Raw genomic sequence first — 12,475 nt, 5'->3', positions numbered from 1 at the left:
TTCCAGCAAAGCAAAAGATTTATTAATACACAAAAGTTGGGAAGTGGAGATCTGAGGGTGGCAACTATGGACGTCCACACAAATGTTTTGCAAGCATGCAAGCATTAAGAAAAGCTCACCTATTACACAGCAAAGGCACACTGCAAAGCGATAAGCAATACACAAAACCACACCACACGTATGCTCAGAGTAGCCCCCCTCAGAACCACCTCCCTACTAAATAAACATAAAAGTTACAAACAGAAGGACAAGACAGGCAACACAAAAACCAAACATAAAATAACCAAAGCAAAACCAAGACAAGACAAGACAAGACAAGACAGCAGCATGACCCATGTTCCCCATCAGCATGACTGCTGCCTAAAAGAACAGAACACAGAAGATTAAACAAAGAACACACCACAATATACATAACATAAAACCACAAATGTTTATGGGGAGACAGCATACCTGACGGTAGCAGACAGGGGCTACACCAGTGGAGTCTACATTGCTACTGGCTGCTGCCCCTCTTAAGTAGCACTCCACTGGTGCCAGATTGATCAAATGCCTATGCCCCGCCCCCTTCAATAGCACTTCCAGGTGCTATGGGGAAATAGCAGGCAGAGAAGGTCTACCTGCTACACTAGCAACTTACATTTACCCATGCACGTCAGCAGCAAACCGAATTTAGGCTACTGGAGGAATCTAGCGTTTTGTCATTCAACGTCGTTGACACTTGCTTGAGAAGTCTCTATATAGGGCTCTGGCGCCACGGTGGTTAAAAATGGTACGGTCCATAATAGGGGTGTCTGAAATCGCTTTACATTAAACTTTTCCTAGTGAAAATAGGAGTTGACTTGTATTGTAGCCAACTGTAATGATATTTTTTCACAATATCAGAAAAATTATCTGACCCCCCCAAAACTGATATTTCTGTCCCTGTAATTCGAACTATGCCGTCATGGTGAAGCGCATATCTCGCGGTTATGGAAATAGCATGCACTATGCCATTAATATAGCTAGAATAATGCATGTTTCAAATTATATAATGTTTCTATAGTACAAAATGTTATTTCACTCTGTTTTTACGTGGTTAAAGCCACCACACATCCAAGTGCCCTTCATGACCCACAGGCCGTCAGTCTCCATAGGTTAACATGGCAAAACTCGACCCCCTATCTGATAGCCCCAATATATATTTGCATCTTTCTAAAACTGCTTTTCCATGTCTCACCTGCATAAAATATAGTATAAACACAGATATGTGTGCATTGACTTAGAATAAATAGGGTTTAATAACCTGGCTAGTGCCACCACTTCTCAATGAGACGTGGTCTGGGAACCAAACGTTCATTTTCTCGTATTTGAAAAAAATGCCCAGATCCGTTTATTAGGTGCCACAGATGTCTATCAAATGCGTCTGTGCATAGCTCATCATCGTCTTGCTTTCCCCCCTGTTCTCTGATTGGTTCCCTATCTCAGGCGAAAATTTGCTCCATGGTCTCCAGGCTGCCTTAGCAGCGTGAATCAAATCGCGCGCAAGGCAGCATGGGAACACCCAGGCTAAGGGTTTACTGCCTGGTCAGGACAAATGCAACAGGTGTTTCAATCGTCCCGCCATATACATTTAGCATTATAGGCTGTTTTGCATCCATTAAAAACAAACATGCAATGTGAACGTCTGGGATTGGGGAGAGCACTAAATGCTCTACTGAATAAGCATGAAGTCAAAACTTTAAATGAAAAACACTCTTTAATAATCAAAAATAAACCGCTAATGAAGTAAACTTGTGACCATCAAAAATCGTTTGATACCAGGACGTGATACCAGGACGTAACAGGAAGGCATTTGGCTGAGCAATGGAGGTTAAAGGAGAATTCCGGTGTGATATTGACATAAAGTGTGTTGACACATGATACCGAGTGTGAACGTATGTCTCATAGCCCATCTCAGCTTGTCCCCTGCACTCCAAAATCTGGCGCTAGTTAGCCGATGCTACCAACAGCTTTTTCAATGGTGGTGCTTCGGCATCGGGCTAGCCATGCAAATAAATCACTGTTTTACACCATTTACGAGGCTCAATGTATCTCCACACTTCATTGGTAGACTTCCGAGGGCCCTGAAATTTAAAACGAGACATTGAGAACTTTGAAAAAGTACTGGTAGTTTACTTACAAGACGATTTATACAGACAGTATCTTCACGAAGTTTAGCATTTGCAGCCATCTTGAATTTAGTCACGATAAGATGCATTGAGCCTCGTAAATGGTGTAAAACAGTGATTTATTTGCATGGCTAGCCCGATGCCGAAGCACCACCATTGAAAAAGCTGTTGGTAGCATCGGCTAACTAGCGCCAGATTTTGGAGTGCAGGGGACAAGCCGAAATGGGCTATGAGACATACGTTCACACTCGGTATCATGTTTCAACACACTTTAGGTCAATATCACACCGGAATTCTCCTTTAATATGCTCTATGTTTTGTCCAAATGATGACTGTCTATCATCGTTGCACTCGGAGAAAACCGGAATGTTTCATTCGTCCCCCGTTTCAATCGTCCCGGTTGTACCCTACCGATAGTATGTGCGTGCCTGTTGTGCCTGTGTGCGTGTGCATGTGTATATGTGTGCACCGCCATCTACAGGCCAATGAGTGTACAGTCACTAAATGTACACATAACCTAAATTTTTTTAGACCCCCCCATGGATGAAATTCTATGAAACTTGGCATACCCCCAGAGAATGCCAGGTCAATCATACACATAAAATTTGGTGCAGTTCTGAACAACTTAACTGAAGATAGGGGCGATTAAAGCAGAATGATATTGCATTTTCATTTTTTACCGGGGGCGTGCAAATCACAAATGAGTGATTATGGGCCAGGTTTATGTGGGCCCTTGAGACCAACATACCATAAACGATTCTTCATCCTCAGTGCCACGGTTCAGGTAGTTATTTAGGAAAAACTGCTTTTTTTGCGGTTCAGGGGGCCCAGCACAGGGGGGGAGTGGCCCCCGGGGACGAAACGAAATTTTTCCGTAAAAGTCTAGTGGGGCTACATACCCACCAAATTTCATGTGCACCAGTGTTTCGGTGTCCCGGGTATCGTTGACCAAAAATTCAGGAAGTAGATGACGGGGGGGGGGGGGGGAAAAAAAACTTTGACAATCATTATATGACCGCTTCGCTAGCGGCGGTCATAATAATAAATATGCATGTAATATATTGCACAGGTTTATGGGCAGGTTACAGTATGGATTAAAAAAAGTAAAAAAGTAAATATATTGTGCAGTTTTGGGTGTTAGCAGTGCAAGGGCATTGATGAAACAGTGCAGGAGTAAGTGTAAACAGGTAAACAGTGCAGTGCAGTCAATCATCACACACATAAAAGCTGCCATACCCCCCTCACCAGATCAATACCAGTTTGCATACAGGAAGAACAGGTCAACAACAAGGATGCCATAGCTATTGTGCTACACACTCTGCTAGAACACCATGATTACAGGAACACAGAGCAGTCTAACAAGTCTAAACTGGTTAATTTATTTGAAAGGCTGATTTGGCTGGTCACACGTTACACTTTCTTAATTCTAAAAAGAAAAAAGAAAAGATACACAGGAAAACATGTACCTTGCACATATATGATACGATACGATACAACTTTATTTGTCAGTTTGTGCTGAAATTCTTTTTGCATCCCTGGGCAGCTCATTTAAGGAGAGGAAGACAGAAACAATACATACATGTAAGACATATAGCATCAATAGACCGACATGTAGACATACATGTAGGACATAAAGCATCAACAGACACACATGAAACTTGAGAGTATCAACAGACAAACATGAGACATAGCCTGAAATGACATTAACATATGTGATAGTTACCACTTTTAAGGGATGTAATGTATGAGGCATGATGCTGTAAGGCATTTCCCACCACCTCCCATTCCTGATACAGTGGAAAAATAAGAGATTAACTGACAAAAAGGGGAAAACCTTTGAAGTGTATGTGCATATGTGTGTTTACAGTGACTGGTTTCAGTTGATATTTGGTTCTGTGTGTGTTTACGGTGAGAAGTCACTGCAGTTTTAATTTGGTTCTTTGTGTCTTTACAGTGAGAAGCAGGGGTGGAGCTTGAGGGGGTGCGGCACGCCCCCGGCCTGGGACCCGCAGAGGCCCGGTGCGAGGGCGCCCCTCCCCCACCTCCGGGTAAGGTGGGACGGGCCTCTCCCACGGCACAAGGCTGGAGGAGCTAAGATCATGCAAACGGTTTCTTTTCAATCATTTTCATCAGAGTGGGACGTATTGGACGAGTTATGACTCACGGTTGCTGAAAAGTTTTTAAATTTACTTTGATGATTTAGTAGGTGTAAAATATTGAATAAAATGTTCTGCTGTATGACTGGCTTTATTTTAACTCTCATATTGAACTTTACGACGTGCAAATTTACAAAATTGGATCAACGATATTGTCTCCTACAGGCGTCAATGAGAGAACACTTACATGATTTTGGTTTCGATTTTCTAATTGGAGTAGGCCTAAGTCTTTGTGACAACACGTCATGAGACTTTTGATAATGTTTGATCGTTGTATGAAGCATCTTTTACGTAGCCTAATGAATGCGCTCTAGAAAGTGAAAGTAGTCTAACCTAGGCCTATATGCGCTCTGTGTGAGAGAACGTTTACAATGTCAATGTCAAAACATCATGTTAAATTAAGTTAACTCTTAATTATCTCCTTTGCAGCAGATCTAACGTGAACATGCGATCCATTTAATTGGGAACGCGTCTGCACTCACGAGAGGGAGAGAGAGCCGCAGGTTCCAGCGGGCTTGTCATTGCTGATAATTGATATCTCCTTCTTATAAGAAACTTTTAAAAGGAAATCATGAAGGCAGCAGTAGTTCTACTATGCAGTAGTTCTACTATGCATTTCTACTGAATTATTTTTGGAATCTGTGCTTCAACCAAATGTGTACGTTAAAAAGTAAAAGTCATAGAAATATGAAAAGTCATAGAACGAAAATTTGGTTCAAGAGCTATACGTGTCAAAGTTTGAACCAAGTTTCTACGATAAGCGGTTCGAGTCAAATTAGGGCCTGGAAGAATAATAATAAGTCGGAAGAAGCCCGTGGAATAACAATACAGTGCATTTGCATGCACTGTAATAAGAAGTCTCCGGATTTCAATAGAGGGGATGCATGTAAATAGTGTCTCCATGTAAATTTCTATTTGGAATGTAACTAATGAATGTCTTTGTTCTGGTTGGATATTTAAGGAAAGTGACAGACATTTTACTCTTTGAGTTGATCTGCCGCTCAGACCTTCATCTTCTGTGTGTAGCCCTGTGCCAGGGACTACATTTGTGATTTAATGTATTTGAATTGATTGTTGTAGTACAGTTTATTACATGATTTGATTGATTGATTGTGCTCTTGACAGTGCCACTAGTTTATTGCCACTAGTTTGCTGTAAGTGGCTTTAGATAAAAGTGTCTGCAAAATTAAGAAATGTAAATTTATTGATGCAATGCAGAGGAGCTGAAACCAGGATTTTACTCTGTTACACATTTTTACATCTCAATGTAGTTGTATATCTGTGTATAAATTTGTGTTTCTGTAATAATAATCAAGTGTGAGGGTAAAGGTGTTACAGTAAAACCTTCAACTCATAGCAAAAACTCAGCCCAAAATGGCACAAAAGCCCCATGTTCAGCCGTACACTTTATGCAAAACACTACACACAGTCGTTTCCAAAACACAAAAAAACTCCCTACTCTAGTTTAGACACAAAAATCTGATATAATGTCACATCTTTACCATTTAAAGACAAAATACCACACTCAAGACCTAGTTGATCAAAGTGTGAAGACATTACAGATGAAGTGTAGTGCCTATTCTACTTTATGAATATGAATCATTTACAGTAAAAGTAGATATGTGAGATGCTGAAGCTGTTGTGAAGGCCAGATTTGACAGATGAGTAAAATGTGTCTGAAGGGATTTTCATGGACAAATTTACCAGGATACTTCTTACAGATGAGCTCAAAATGTTTTTGTTGTTGTTGTTGTTGTGTTAAGAAGAATGACGCATTTGCAATGTAAAGCGCTGCACTCTGTTAGGGAGGTACTGTGAGAGCAGGAATAGCACAATGACCCCCATGATGCAGCAGTTTAAACTAACTGAGCTTTTTTCTCTCTCCAGGAATACATCAGTACCTCGTCATGAGCAGAGACGGATTATGGGAACCCTGGCTCTTGTTCTTGGCAAAATGTTTGTGTCATCTGCCCAAATTCTGATATCACTGAATCCCCTATTTGATTTTACAAAATAATGTGTTTCCTTCAGAGGTCCATGCATGGATACTAACGCATTTGTGTGTGTGTTTTTTTTTTATGGGACCAAAGGCATTATATGCTTTTGTTATACATTATACAGTTTTTCTCAGTCATTTTGGTACATTTCTCAAATCAGAAACTTGAAATTCTCCAAACTACCTGTTCAATCTTCACATCATTGTGTCACTTTTGCACATCAAAAAAGCAGTTTATCATTTCATTATTCATCATTGAAAATAGGCATAAATGTAGCCTATACAAGTCATTGAAAGTGCTTGAATTTATAGTTAAGATCAAAATTGTCATCCACCTTTATAAAATGATCAAAACCAAATTTATTTCTAGCACTTTTAACTCCAGAAGAGCACAGACATCATCTCCACTGAGCTTGATAGATTTTACTGATTTTTTTAATAAAAACAAGACCAAAGTGACCGGGCAAAAAGCATCAGTTAGTTCCCTGGCATTTCATCCTCATTGGTAGTAGTACTGTGCGGAATTAGCATGGGGGCATGAAGTAGGCTACTGATTGGTGCATGATTGGCTAAGTGTAGCTGCATTGTGTTTCACAATTGAATTGTTCAAACCATTGACCATTTTCAGTCTAAAACAGTGTGAAAACAGTATTTTAGGCAGTATTTTCAATATTTTCCTTAAACCCTTTGAAGCTGCTCTTTCTGACCAGACCTCCAAACACTAAACAGTCTTGCTCAAGTCATCTGCTTGGACATCACAAAAAGCTAACTACTGTACCACAAACTGAATTCCACATTGCTAAAAATCGACTTTGTTCCGCATCTTATAAGGCCTAAGGGTCCTTGAATTTGACATTGAGGAAAGAGCGGGAGAGTACAAGAGTGTCTTGTAGAGTTTACCACCCCTGATAATTAGCCCCCCCCCCCCCCCAAAATCTCTGTGTTACTAAGATCTGGAAACAGACCTGTTCAGACAAAAGCTATCCATCACCTAATCTCATCCACACCCAGTGGTCCACCAATAGGAACAGATTATACAGTTATATTGGTTCCAAGATAGACAAAGACTGATTCTGTACTAAATCAAAGCCTGTATTTGTACATTAGAAAAAGGAAAAAAGAAGAAAATTAAAATAAATAAATACATTTTTAAAAGATCTTCAAAATGAGTCAGAAACAAGAGCAGCTTGTTTGCAGATAAGTAAGAAGAGATGATTTGAAATGATTGGAAAGAGGTGATAGATCTAAGAGAACTGGTTGGTTGGTTGCCACCGAGGTGCAGTTACTGTTCAGTAGGGTGACAGCCGCAGGGAAGAAGCTTCGGGTGTGGAGAGACCTGTAACGCCTCCCGGAGGGGAGTGGGGTGAACAGTCTGTGGTTGGGGAGAGAACAGTCTTTGATGATGTTGTGCGCCTTACGCAATCATTGCTTTGCCCTGGATGGCCTCGATGGAGGGGAGTGAGGAGCCGGTGATGCGTTGGGCAGTTTTCACCATCCTCTGCAGTGCTTTCTGGTCAGAGGCTGAGCAGTTGCAGCACCATACTGTGATACAGTTAGTGAAGATGCTCTTGATGGTGTAGCGGGAGAAGTTCACCAGGATCTGAGGTGAACCGTCTTTAGTTGCCACATAGTAAGAGAATATGCAGGAAGAATATGGTATTGATTACAAGAGGACTGTTTTCATATTTATGTTCTTGCTGAGTTGTATATGATACACATGAATACATTACTGTTTATAGTATTTAGCACCAAGACATTTTTCATAGTTAGAAATTGTCATGAGCTCTCTCTCTGCCTGGTAACACACGCTGATTGAAGTCTGATGACCTCCACCTGTTCCTGCTCTGCCTCACCCTCGTTACCTACCAGCTGCACTGCATTCACCACTCATCATGCCCTGTATATAAAGCCTTGCTTTTCAGTCCACACTTGTCAGATCGTCTGCAACCAGCACCAGTTACCTGCCTGTTTTGGAAAACGCCTCTGACTCTTTGCCTGTGATCCCGGACCCGCTCGACTACTTCTGTGTTCTCCAGCCCCGGTAATCTTGACCTGCCTTCCGTCCCTCTTCTACGAATACCGCCTAGTCCTTGACTGTACTGCTGCTTCGGTTCAATTGCTGTTGTGTGTGTGTGTGTTTTCCCCAGGACTTCCCGGGTCATCCAGCTCCTGCCATCGCTGTTCGGCTACTGGGGGAACACACACACGCAGACTCTTGGAACTCCCGTACCCTCCCGGAACCCCTGAAACCCCCATAACCCCCAACCCTTAAATAAACTTTTGAACGTGACACTTTTGTGGTCCTCGTCCTGTTTGGTGTCTGACAGTACGATCTGACCAAACATGGACCCAGCGCACGGTCGAAACAGCATGGAAACCGACGAACCAGAACCACCCACCGCCATGCAACGCCTGGAAGAGACAGAGAGAGAGGTAAACCGCAACACTGCTGACATTGCCTCCCTACTTCAAGCCGGCTACCAACAGCGTCAGCAGTTCCAGCAGCAACAGCAACAGCAACAACAACTTGCAATGATCATTCAACTTCTCACCAACCTTTCTCCTCTGCCTGCTCCCACCGGCCCAGCCCCAGCCAGCCTGCTCACCGGCCCAGCACCCGAGTCTCCTGCCCAGTCCACTGCTGCCGCGGCTGCCGGAGTCCCAGAACCCAGAATCGGCAATCCAGAACGGTTCAGCGGCGACCCAACCCAGGTACGGGCGTTCCTGACGAGCTGCCGTGTCCAGTTTACCCTGCAACCCAGGACTTTTGCCACTGAAGGGGCGAGGGTCGGTTACGTGATCACTCACCTGACGGGCCGAGCTCGACTCTGGGAAACGACGGAGTTCGAGCGCCAGACCCCAGCATGTGCGACCTTCAACCTATTCGCAGAGGATATGCTCAAGGTATTCGATTTGGAATCCACAACAGCCGAGGCATCTCGGACCCTGATGAGTATTCGCCAAGGCAGAAGGACTGTTGCGGATTACTCCATCGACTTTCGAACTGTGGCAAGTCGGAGCTCCTGGAACATGGAAGCATTGGTGGATGCCTTCCTCCACAGCCTGGCGGACTACATAAAGGACGAGCTGGTTTCCCATGATCAAGTGTGTCCCAACTGCCCTTCTGTCCTCACCTGCCACACCATCTAGCCAGCCGGACCAGTCTGAACCGATGGAGATCGGCCGTGCCTCCCTAACCCCTGCAGAGCGCCAGCGATGCATCACCTCCAAGTTGTGCCTGTACTGTGGTGGTGATGGTCATCGAGTCGCCACCTGTCCAGCAAAAGCCGGAGCTCACCAGATGTAGGAGGAATCCGGATGAGCTCAATGAACATTCAGCCCTCCATCAGCCGTAAACCCCTCATCCAAGTCTGTCTTCACCTGTCTGATTCCACCCACACCCTGGCAGCCCTGGTGGACTCTGGCGCAGAAGCAAACATTATTGACACAGGACTTGCTCGTCAGCTGGGCTTGGAAAACCATCGCTTGTCCACTCCTGTTCCAGCCCGGGCCCTGGACGGTCACGTAATTGGCACAGTTACCAGCATCACAGCCCCCATCTCAATGATGGTGTCAGGAAACCACCGAGAGACCATCCGCTTCCACCTGCTCAGCTCTCCAGGCCAACCCCTAATCCTGGGCTACCCTTGGCTCCGTCTCCACAATCCTCACCTCGATTGGGCCTCCGGAACTGTGAAAGAGTGGGGAAATGCCTGCCACCTGACCTGTTTGCGTGCTGCCTCGCTGCCCACCGGCTCAGTACCCCCCAGCACTGCCCCCAACATTTCTAATGTCCCTGAATGTTACCATGGCCTCCGAGAGGTGTTCAACAAGACCAAAGCCACATCTCTGCCCCCACACCGTCCGTACGACTGTGCCATTGATCTCCTCCCTGGGACTGCTCCACCCAAAGGTCACCTCTACTCACTATCCCCTCCTGAAAGAAAAACTATGGAGGATTACATCAGGGACTCCCTGGCAGCTGGACTCATCCGCCCGTCTTCCTCTCCTGCTGGTGCCGGGTTCTTCTTTGTGGGAAAGAAAGATGGTTCTCTTCGCCCCTGCATTGATTATCGAGGTCTGAATGATGTCACAGTGAAGAACCGGTACCCTCTGCCTTTACTCACCTCTGCTTTTGAGTTGCTCTAGGGATCCACTATTTTCACCAAACTGGAAATGCTTACCACCTAGTGCGAGTAAGGGAGGGTGACTAGTGGAAGACTGCATTCAACACCCACACCGGCCATTACGAGTACCTGGTAATGCCATTTGGCCTCACCAACGCCCCAGCAGTATTCCAGGCGCTGGTGAATGATGTGCTGCGGGACATGCTGAATAAATTCGTCTTCGTGTACCTGGACGACATCTTAATTTTCTCCAGAACTCTGTCCGAACACACCCGTCATGTCCAGCTGGTTCTTCGACGGCTCCTGGAGAACTCTCTCTGTCAAAGCGGAGAAATGCGAGTTCCATGCTCAGACTGTGTCATTCCTGGGATACATCGTCGCTGAAGGCCAGAGGTGGAAAGTAACGAAATACATTTACTCACGTTACTGTATTGAGTAGTTTTTCTGTGTATTTTGTATTTTTTAAGTAGTTTATAAAATCGGTATTTTAAATTTTACTTGATTACATTTTGAGTGAAGTATTGTACTTCGCTACATCAAAAATCCCATCCGTTACTTGAGTAAAAAAAAAAGTTAAGACTAACGAAAACAGAAAGGGAGAGAAAAAAAAATCGCGCCCTAAACCACTAGCCTAGTGATAATGATCAGCATGTAGCCTACAACTAATGAATCAAGCTGGCGCCATGCAGTCTTTCTGAAATTGATGGAGATGGAGCTGGATCACGAGATGCATCAGATTAGCCTAACCTATGAAAGTGTATTTTCCGCTATTCCAATGGGTTGTCTCAGTTTGTTTTAGCACCAATGATAGATAGATAGATAGATAGATAGATAGATAGATAGATAGATAGATACTTTATTGATCCTCAAGGGGAAATTCAAGTTTGATTGTGGCGATATTCAAGCAAACACCATGGGATTTCGTGTTTTGACATTTGTGCTCACCTTTCTTTGGAAAGAAGTTTATTAGCAGTTGTTTCCCCTCATTTTGATGTCTCTCTTTTTCCTGTTTTGGCCTTTGTTTTTAGTAACTTGACTTGGCTTTCTTGGAGAAAGACATTGCACCAGCAGCAAAACAATTAGCGGTCCACTACTAGCGATGCTCAACTAAATAAATAAAAGATATGAATCGTGCAGGCGGACTAAACCATTAGCTCTTTAGCAAGGGAGAGTGAGGGTGACCTTAGACTGTTTTCACTATGTTTTGTTTACAAAATCCAGTCAGTCAAACTTTACATTTCGTCTGACATTCATTTTGACATTTCATTTGGAAGTTTTTTTTTTCAGTAATTAGCCTAAACTTCCAGTGAGTCTATTCGAAATTTTCACCACACATTATATTAACACACATAAAAAATCCAAACATAAGAGTTTTGTGTATTAAAGTGGAATGACACAGGAAAAAAGTATTGAAGGTGCCTACTAAGATTTTTCTTCAACACTCTGTGGAAAAGCCTTTGTTTGTAAAGACAACTTCAAGACATTTTCCTGTATGACAAAATGTATTAGTTGCAGTATCAGGTGTGATTTTGGCCCATTGTTCTAAACAGATTCCAGGGGTCCCTCTTGTGAATCCTGATCTTTAGTTACTTCCAGAACTATTTAATTGAATTTAATTGAATTGGCTGCCTTCAAGTCTTTCTGGAGCTTTCTCCGAGTGGTCCTTGGCTCTTGGAATTGACTATCCTTCTGACTCCCTGGTCAGAAATATTGCGAGGAGATCCTGTGCAAGGCCGGTTGATGCAGTGATGTTTCTTCCACTTGCAGATAATGGCTCCCATGCTGCTTACTGGAAGATTCTGAAGTTTTGAAATGCATCTGTAATCAGTTTCATTGATATGTTTTGCAACAATAAGGTTGCAAAGGTCTTGGGAGAGCTTTTTGCTTTTATCCATCATGAAATGTTTCTTGTGTGACACCTTGGCAATGAAAAACCTTTTTATAGCCCATCAATATGTAGGCTACTAAACAAGCTTATATTAATTTGCACAAATAGAAAGGATAACTACTCTAACTACTTACAGATTCCAGCTCGTTCCTTCCCTTTCC

The sequence above is a fragment of the Alosa sapidissima genome, chromosome 16 (genome assembly GCF_018492685.1).
Source record: "Alosa sapidissima isolate fAloSap1 chromosome 16, fAloSap1.pri, whole genome shotgun sequence".
In the NCBI taxonomy this organism is placed as follows: domain Eukaryota; kingdom Metazoa; phylum Chordata; class Actinopteri; order Clupeiformes; family Clupeidae; genus Alosa; species Alosa sapidissima.
Note: the sequence above shows the minus strand (reverse complement) of the source record.